Raw genomic sequence first — 9,082 nt, forward strand, 5'->3', positions numbered from 1 at the left:
AGAAAATTTGAAACTTATTTGGAAGCATTAGCAACATGTGCTAAATGCTCCTCTCAGACTAGCTGCCTAGCTACAAACTGCTTTCAAGCTGCATTTTACAAAAGCACGTTCAACTGCAGCAGTCCTTTGTACATTTTTAATTGCTTTCACATCACTGGACATGCTTACAAGCAACCCTGCATTACTTTGGAAATAGGTGGAAAACGCATCTTGGTTCTCCAGCATAAGCAATGGTCCTTTACAGGACTTAATTCCATTTCCAGTCTGACAGAATGCATGTTGTTTTTCACCCTGTCCATTACTGACCTTCTCAGGACAATGCTGTGTAGGTTTCTGCTTGGTAACTAAAGAAGAACATTAGAGCAGCACTAAAAAGAGACTTAAAAAGGTCTGGTACTACTGAAAAATGTCTGCTGTGTATCATCAGCAGATGCACTGACTCTGCTGTCATTCTTTTTCTTCTTCAAATTTTCATTCATTGTAAATTTTCATAAATGAATATGCTCAGTTTTACCATTACCAAATATGTCAGAGGTCGCTGAGATAGTTATCTTACGCTTTTACAGCAAACACAGAACTTCTGATTTTTAAATGCTCATATTTAATTCACCATATCTCTTTCTGTGAGCCAGGGCTACACCTGCCAACATTTTTTTATTTTATTTTTTTTTAAATGCAATTTCAGACATAACAAACTCAAAATGATGAATTGGATGAGATCTATGCAGTGTATAGGAAATGGCATTTCAGTCTATCAGGCATCCTTCCTCTGTATTTCCTTTTTCCTATCTACATGAAACCTCAACTGATAAAAGTCTTATCATAACATCTTTATACAAAACAGGAGAAGTAAATACACACATGATTCAAGAATAATAAGAAATAAACAAAACAAGATGTTTTTTGTTCTGTAAAAAGCTGCCAGTGCAACTTGGAAGAACTTGAAAAGCATTTTGTTTATAAATTATGCGGGGAAGATTTACAGTATGGATTTTCACAGATGTGCAAGTGTGGAAGTGAGGTTCTTTAGTGAGCCACTGGGGAGATGGCCCTATGGACAGCACAGAGGACCTACTTGTACTGGTCTGGAAATCCAGATTTTCTGAACAGTCCTCCAGATGTACAGTTATTTCATAGAATCTTAGAATACTTAGACTTAGAAGGGAGCTTTAAAGGTCATCTAGTCCAACTCTCCTGCAATGAACAGAGACACCCACAGCTAGATCCGGTTGCCCAAGGCCTTATTCAGCCTCACTCTCCAGGGAGGGGAATCATTCACAACTCTGGGCAATCTGTTCCAGTGCCTCACCACCCTAAATGTGATTTTTTTTTCCTTCTATCTAACCTAAATCTACCGTCTTTGAGCTTGAAGCCATTTCCCGTTGTCCTACCACCACACTCCTATCACCACAGACTCTGTTCCCTTCTTTCCTGTAGCTCCTTTAGATACTAAAAGGCCACTATCAGGTCATCTCACAGCCTTCTCCAGGCTGAACAGCCCCAGCTCTCTTAGGCTGTTCTTGTAAGAGAGGGATTCCATTCTATGGATCATTTCTGTGGCTTTTCTCTGCATGCACTCCAACAGGCCCATGTCTCTCCTGTACTAAGGACTCCACATCTGGATGCTGTACTACAGGTGAAGCCTCATCAATGCAGAGTATGGTCTAGTGGTTTTGTATTACATGTGGAGGTTAGTGGCCCTGCCTGTGGCAGGGATGCTGGAGCTTAATGATCCTTGAGGTCCCTTCCAAACCAAGCCATTCTATGATTCTGTGATTCTCTGAGGAGCAGGAGCACCTCTCTGATCTGTTAGCCACACTTCTTTTGATGCAGCCCAGGATCATCAAGTCCCAACACCCTCCCTCAGGCAGGGCCATCATACTCCAGATCTGTTACTAGACAAGGCTGCCCTGGGCCCCATCCAACCTGCTCCTGAACACCTCCACGGATGGGGCACCCACAGCCTCTCTGAGCAGTGTGTTCCAGCTCCTGACCACTATCTCTGTAAAGAACTTCCTACAGCTTTCTGGGCTGCAAGAGCACATTTATGGCTCATGTCTAGCTTCCCATCTATTGGTAGGCCCAGGTCTTTTTCAGAAGAGCTGTGCTTAATCCCTTCACCTCTAAGACTGTATCGGTAATGGGGCTGCCTCAACCTAGGTGCAAGATCTTGCTTTTGAATTTGTTGAATTTGTTGAATATTTGCTACATGTATTATTTATATTCTGGGGATGTTGCATAGACAAAATATGTGCATAAGAGCACATCTCCTTCTGATACAGATGTCTAAAATAAATCGTATGATCTATACCCTGAGTGCAAGTATTCCTATCCATTGAGGGTGTGAGGCTGCAACTTCAGGTAAACTCATGTCTGCCATGGTAGACATAGCAGTCACCTGTCTTCTGGTGCGCTGAATCCAACCTTTCTATTTCTTCCACTGTAACTGTGCTTCTCATGAAAGAGTGTTGGATGAAATGTGTCCCTCATCTTAGAAAAAAACTGCAGGCAACTCATTCAGCCATGGTGTAATGGAAGGGAATAATTGGGAGAGTACTTATTTTGAGGCACCTCATTATCGACCCAGATTTGAACACTTGGGCTACATTTTATCCTCAGCTGAGCAATCTGTAAATAAGCTTTTGGACATCCAGAGTGAGCCACCCATGAGGCCTGAAACATTCTTTTTGTAATGCTAGAGATAGAAAAAGAAGTGTCTCGTCCTTGCTGATCTCATGGTCTGGCTAAGTTTGAATCACAGAATTATCAAGGTTGGAAAAGACCTAGAAGATCATCTAGTCCAACCATTACCAATACTTCCCAGCTAAATTATATTCATCAACACAACATCCAAACGTTTCTTGAACACTCCCATGGTCGGTGACTCCACCACCTCCCTGGGCAGTGCATTTCAATGCCTGACGACCCTTTCTGAGAAGTAATAGTTCCTTATATTCAGCCTGAATCTCCCCTGGCACAGCTGAAAACCATTCCCTCTAGTTCTATCATCAATTACATGAGAGAAGAGGCCAACCCCCAGCTCGCTACAACCTCCATTCAGGAAGTTCTAGAGAGCAATAAGGTCTCCCCTGAACCTCCTCTTCTCCAGGCTGAACAATCCTAGCTCCCTCAGCCTCTCCTCATAAGGCCTGTGCTCCAGAACCCTCACCAGAACCTCTGTGCACCAGAACCTCTCCTCTGAATGCGTTCCAGGGCCTCAATGTCTTTCTTGCAGTGAGGGGCCCAAAACTGAACACAGTACTTGAGGTGCGGCCGCACCAATGCCGAGTACAGTGGGACAATTACTTCCCTGTTCCTGCTAGTAACACTGTTTTTGATGCAAGCCAGTATGCCATTCGCCTTCTTGGCCACCCGGGCACACTGTTGGCTCATGTTCAGCTGAGCATCAGTCAGTACCCCCAGGTCCATTTCCTCCACACAATCCTCCAGCCACTCTGCCCCAAGCCTATAGCACCGCATGGGGTTGTTGTGGCCAAAGTGCAGGACCCGGCATTTGGTCTTGTTGAACTTCATCCCGTTGGCTTCGGCCCAGCTCTCCAGACTATCCAGATCCCTCTGCAGGTCCTCGCTACCCTCAGGCAGATTGACACTCCCTGCCAATTTGGTGTCATCTGCAAACTTACTGGAGATGTACTTGATGACCTCATCCAAGTCATCAATAAAGATGTTGAAGAGGACAGGCCCCAGCACCGACCCCTGGGGAACACCACTCATGACAGGTCTCCAACTTGATTTAACTCCATTTACCACCACTCTCTGGGCCCGGTCCTCCAGCCAGCTCCTTATCCAGCTGAGAGTGTATCCATCCAAGCCACGGGCTGCCAGCTTTTGTAGGAGAATAGCATGGGAGACAGTTGTGAAGGCTTTGCTGAAGTCTAAGTAGACCACACCAACAGCCTTTCCTTCATCCATCAGATGGGTCACAGGATCGTAGAAGGAAATCAGATTGGTCAAGCAGGACCTGCCCTTCATGAACCCATGCTGGCTGGGTCTGATCTCCCGGTCATCCCACACCTGCTGCATGATCTCCCTCAAGACAATTCATTCCATTACCTACTAGTCTTCTGAACAAATCAAAGTCTGCCCTCCGGAAGTCTAAGGTGGCAGTTTTGCTATTCTCCCTCAATGCTCCACCTAGAATCGAGAACTTTACCATTTCATGATCACTCTGACCGAGACAGCCCCCATGCTGTCTTGGAAATTTGTCCATGACTTGTTAACCTGCGTATGTGCAGGAGAAGATGTGAGCACAAATTGTGCTTTAAAAGCAGGATCATCTCTCCAGGAGATCTCAGATGGGTAGATGGATGCTAAGTGAATGGCAGAGAACTACATCATGTGTTTGAGTGCAGTGTGGAAAGAGTAGTATGTATGTTTTACTGGATTGATTGATGTAACTTGAAATACTGCATTTGCAAGTATGTGCCCTTTCTTTCCTAGAGTCAAACTGCCATTTGTTCTGTCTGGCATGGATTACAATACTTTTGTTTGTTTAAAAAACATTTGTTATTTTAAGACAGCAGTTCTTATCACATTCATGTTAAAGTAATTTGATGTCATACTGGCAAGGCTAATACTTCAGCTGTACAAAAATGCAGAGATGAGATCATGCCAAGAGACTGTCTTGAAAAGTGAAACATATAATTCTAAAATCACTGACTCAGTTTGCAGTGACAGACAAAAAAGCTAATAGTTTAATGTGCATCATAAACTAGGGTATGTTTTTAAAAAAGCAGTCTTAATTTTTTCACTGTATAAAAACCTTGGTGTGCACAAGCCTTGAGTAATATGTGCAGACTGGTCTCCGTATTTCAAGAACATAGTTGTGTTTGAAGAAACACAAAGATTGGTAGATAGAATGACCTGAATTGAGCAGCAGCCTTATTAGGAAAGACTAGGAAGGCTACAACTCTTCAGTTTTGATGAGAAAATGCTGAGGAGACTGACTGAGCTTTATAAATAATGAAGTTGGAGGATCAAGTGAATGGAGTATCTTTCACCAAATGTCATAATGACAGAAATAAGGAATAAGGGACACCTGTTGAAATGAACAGAATGCCAGTTGGAAGAACAGTTAAAAAGTACTTTCTCACTCAGACTGCAATGTAGTTAGAAGGCTGTGGAGCAAAATTGTACCAGCAGCTTCATAAAGGAGATTAGCTTAAACTTTGGGCAACAAATCTGTAGACAGGTTCTCATAGAAACAGGCAAAGATGAACCATATAATAACCCTAATGCAACAGCTGAAGTTGAGTAGGCTTTCACATTCCCTCTGTTGATGAGGACAGAATATTAGGCTGAGGAAAACACTGATCAGTCCCAGTGATATCTGATTCCCTCTGTTGATGAGGACAGAATATTAGGCTAAGGAAAACACTGATCAGTCCCAGTGATATCTGATCACCTTGAACATTATCCTTAATTGGCTGCAGAAAATAGTATTAATTCCCATTTAATTTCAAACAATCATAGAATCATAGAATTACTTGGTTGGAAAAGATCTCAAAGATCATCAAGTCCAACCTCAGCCTAACCATAGTACCCTAACTCTAACAACCCTCTGCTAAATCATATCTCTGAGCACCACATCCAAACAGCTCTTAAACACATCCAGGGATGGTGACTCGACCGCCTACCTGGGGTGCCTATTCCAGTGTTTAACTACCCTTTCTGTAAAGAAGCGTTTCCTAGCACCCAACCTAAACTTACCTTGTGACAACTTGAGGCCATTTCCTCTCATCCTGTCACCTGTCACCAGTGAGAAGAGACATGCCCCACTCTCACTGTAAGCACATTTCAGACACTGGAAGAGAGCAATCAGGCCTCTCTTCAGCCTCCTTTTCCCCAGACTAAACAGCCCCAGGTCCCTCAGCCTCTCCTCATTGGGCTGATTTTCCAAGCCCTTCACAAGCCTTGTTGCCCTTCTCTGGACCCAGTCCAGTACCTCCATGTCCTTTTTGTACTGAGGTGCCCAAAACACAGTACTTGAGGTAAGGACTCACCAGTGCTGAGTACAGGGGCAGGATGACTTCCCTAGTCCTGCTTACCACAGTATTCCTACATAATATGATATAATTATAGGGAATATGATATTCCCTATAATGTGATAATAATATAATATGATAATATGACAAAATATGACTTTAACATACCACAAACTCGAAAATAGAATGATGCTGACAAATAGCATCAAGCCTTACTCTGTCAGGCTTTCTCATTAGGATAGACAATGGGAAAATAAATAAAAGCTCATACACCACCACAAACTTCTACTGACTTCATGATTTGGTTCCATACTGCTTATGAAAGTCTATTTTAATAGATGAAGTCAGCTGTGAATTTCACCAAAGTCAAAATCTTTCAGGAAAGGTCATCTTTAGCTCACAGGCTTTGTTTAGTCCTCCAGTTTTGCATTATGTACTATAGCATCCCCATGCTTCTAGCTGTCCAAATGGACCATATTTAGTCTCTAAATAGATACTAAACGTGTAATTGAAAATTAAGCAAGGTCTCAGTCCACTCCTCTTCCACAGTGGTTTCATAGGCTATAGTGACAAAGATCAGGCAGTATCACCACTTACAACATACACCCACCTCCTGCAAACAAACATAATACTGGAGAGGAAAAAAAAATAATTCATCTTGTGCAGGAATACAAAAGCATCTTTTACACATCCTAATGGTGCTCATGTTGTTAATATAATTCACAACATTTATATACTGTTCTCTACCCTCCAGACAAATACTCCTTCAGGAATATCCAGTTTTTGCTGTTGATCTTCACAAAACTGGGATTGCTAGTCTGAAAGTCAGCAATTACAGAAGCCCATTGCCAGCCAATTTGGGAGAGAGTGTTGATCTGCCAGAGGGGAGAAAGGCACTACAGAGGGACCTGGATAGACTGGATTGATAAGCCAAGGTAAACTGTGTGAGTTTCAGTATGGCCAAGTGTCAGGTCCTGCATTTTGGTCACAACAACCCCAGGCAGCCCTACAGGCTTGTTGGGCAGAGGCTAGAAAGCTGCCTGATGGAAAGGGACCTTGGTGTGCTGATGGACAGTCGGCTGAATATGATCCAGGAGTGTGCCCAGGAAGGCCAATGGCATCCTGGCTTGTATCAGGAGCGCTGCGGTGAGCAGGACTAGGGAAGTCATCCTGTCCCTGTACTCAGCATTGGAGAAGCCTCACCTTGAGTACTGTGTTCAGTTTTGGGCACATCAGTACAGAAAGGACATTGAGGTGCTGGAGCAGGTCCAAAGAAAGGCAACAAGGCTGGTGAAGGGCTTGGAGAATATGCCCTATGAGGAGAAACTGAAGGAACTGGGGCTGTTTAGTCTGGGGAAAAGGAGGCTGAGGGGAGACCTTATTGCTCTCGTCTAGTATCTGAATTGTGCTTACAGTGAGAGCAGTGTTGGTCTCTTCTCATTGGTGACAGGTGACAAGGCAAAGGAAAACAACCTCAAGCTACACCAGGATAAGTTGGATATCAGGAAAAACTTCTTTACAGAAAGGGTTGTTAAGCACTGGAATAGGCTCCCCAGGGAGGTGGCTGAGTCACCACCCCTGGATGGTGTTTGCATGTGGTGCTCAGGGACATGATTTAGTGGAGGACTGTCAGAGTTAGGGTTGTGACTGGAGTTGATGATCTTTAAGATCTTTCCCAACCTGAGCAGTTCTATGATTCTATGACTAATATCAACTTTCTACAAGCAATGATCAGGTAGCATCAAGTAATAACCACAGATTCAAACTGTTTGATGCTAAATAGCATGTTAGAATAACCCCTTCCTTATGTCAAGATTTGTATACCAATACTGGGGCAAGGTCTAACTTTGTGCCATGTTTAGGCTGGGAAGCTACTGTGGCTACCTCAGGTCAGCAGTGCTGGATCTTATCCCATCATTGTGTGTTAGTTCCTCTTTGCCAGAAACAACACTGTCCAGTGATGTTAGGCCACAAGTATATTGTGATCTCCATTAGATAGAACCTTTATTGGAATCTCTGTCATGATCTACATTAAAAATACAAGCAGGAAAAACTCATTCAAAATGTTCTGTTCCACTTATCTATAAACATATTATAGCCTGAGAAACTTCCCTCAGCTTCCTCCAACAACCTTCAGCAATTCCCAGCCTTCCAAACTTCCTGATACCGCAGACAAACAGTACTACCCACCCAAGGGGTTAAACAAGAACACATATAATGTTCTGTGTATTACCACAAACTGAATCACCACAGGCCTCTGCCCCGAGGGCAGCACGGAGGCTGGTATGTGCCCTTTGCAGATCAGCCAACCATAAGATCCAAAAACCAGGAAAGCATGAATTGGCATATGTTATAAAAAATAAGAACAGAGAACAGCTAACCCACAAAGTAAACAGATAACTACCAATCCAGAAGCAACAGGTATGCTTCAGAAGGAACTGTGGTAAAAGCTGACAATATTACTGAGACTTAGAGCTTTCGACTAATTATCTACATATTGAAAAAGTAGAGAACTTCTAATATCAGGTTAATATGCTGTTGTCCAGACCCCCTGACTACTTGCTTGATTTTGTTAGGCTTTCAAAAGCGTATTTCAGTTCTTCCAAATTAATGTTTATGCACTATGTATATCACCAAAGAAATCCCACAAACAAAAAATAAAAAACCCAAACCTTAGAAAGTAGAAATATAGGAATATGCGTTTTGGTGGAACATACGCTCATTCCACTGCTCCTACACTGTGGTGTTAAACAGTAAAGAAAACACATTCAAATTCTTATTTAAATACTCTCTCCTAAGGTTTTATGTTAGAGTGAATTTCCATACTATGCTGTTACTCTCAGGAGCAGCAAGAGAAGTTCACCTTCTGCCACTGAAAAGTCTGTACCACCGCTTATTGGTTCTAGATTGTAGTTCACATTTACACTTCACAACTGTATCCTGAAGTCAGGAATGACTGGGTATTAAAACTCTGTTAAATTATTAAATAATTATTCTTAAATAAATCAATTCCATCTTATTTTGCATAAAAGCAACTGCCTACATTTACTTCTGTGTTACAGTGCTAGGTGAAGTTT

The 9,082-nt window shown here is 42.7% G+C and overlaps 1 protein-coding gene across 5 annotated transcripts in view; it reads right to left on the reverse strand.

Moving 5' to 3' along the window:
• PDE4D (phosphodiesterase 4D) overlaps positions 1 to 9,082 on the reverse strand; it is a 559,900-nt gene that overhangs the window by 127,866 nt on the left and 422,952 nt on the right. The gene's annotated exons all lie outside the window — the stretch shown is intronic.

Source organism: Coturnix japonica, chromosome Z (assembly GCF_001577835.2).
Source record: "Coturnix japonica isolate 7356 chromosome Z, Coturnix japonica 2.1, whole genome shotgun sequence".
NCBI lineage: Eukaryota > Metazoa > Chordata > Aves > Galliformes > Phasianidae > Coturnix > Coturnix japonica.